The sequence below is a fragment of the Penaeus monodon genome, chromosome 24, assembly GCF_015228065.2.
Source record: "Penaeus monodon isolate SGIC_2016 chromosome 24, NSTDA_Pmon_1, whole genome shotgun sequence".
Lineage (NCBI taxonomy): Eukaryota > Metazoa > Arthropoda > Malacostraca > Decapoda > Penaeidae > Penaeus > Penaeus monodon.
This window is the reverse complement of record NC_051409.1, coordinates 14,125,007-14,125,262: the sequence shown is the minus strand read 5'-3', so window position 1 is coordinate 14,125,262 and position 256 is coordinate 14,125,007. Positions and strand designations below refer to the sequence as shown.

At 28.5% G+C, this 256-nt stretch overlaps 1 protein-coding gene across 1 annotated transcript in view; it reads left to right on the top strand.

The window, feature by feature from the left end:
• The window catches only part of LOC119588869, a 15,889-nt gene that overhangs the window by 10,893 nt on the left and 4,740 nt on the right, over window positions 1–256 (top strand). The gene's annotated exons all lie outside the window — the stretch shown is intronic.

Sequence of the window (256 nt, the reverse complement as noted above, 5' to 3'; positions counted from 1 at the left end):
GATTCTCGGTTTTGTATTTGTCTATCTACCTCCTTTTCGCAGTCTTTTTACGTATTTTTCTCTCCTTTTTTTACCCAGTGACATTCAGTTGATAATTTCTTGTGATATTATTTTGTTTATTTCTCATTTTATGTGGTTATTTTAAAAGATTTTCTTATATCTCTTTCTTTTTGTGTCTCATAGGTTGTTCTTTCAAATTTTCACATATTTCTTTCTTTGATGTTAGGTTAATTTATATGGATTGGAGAGGGGATTT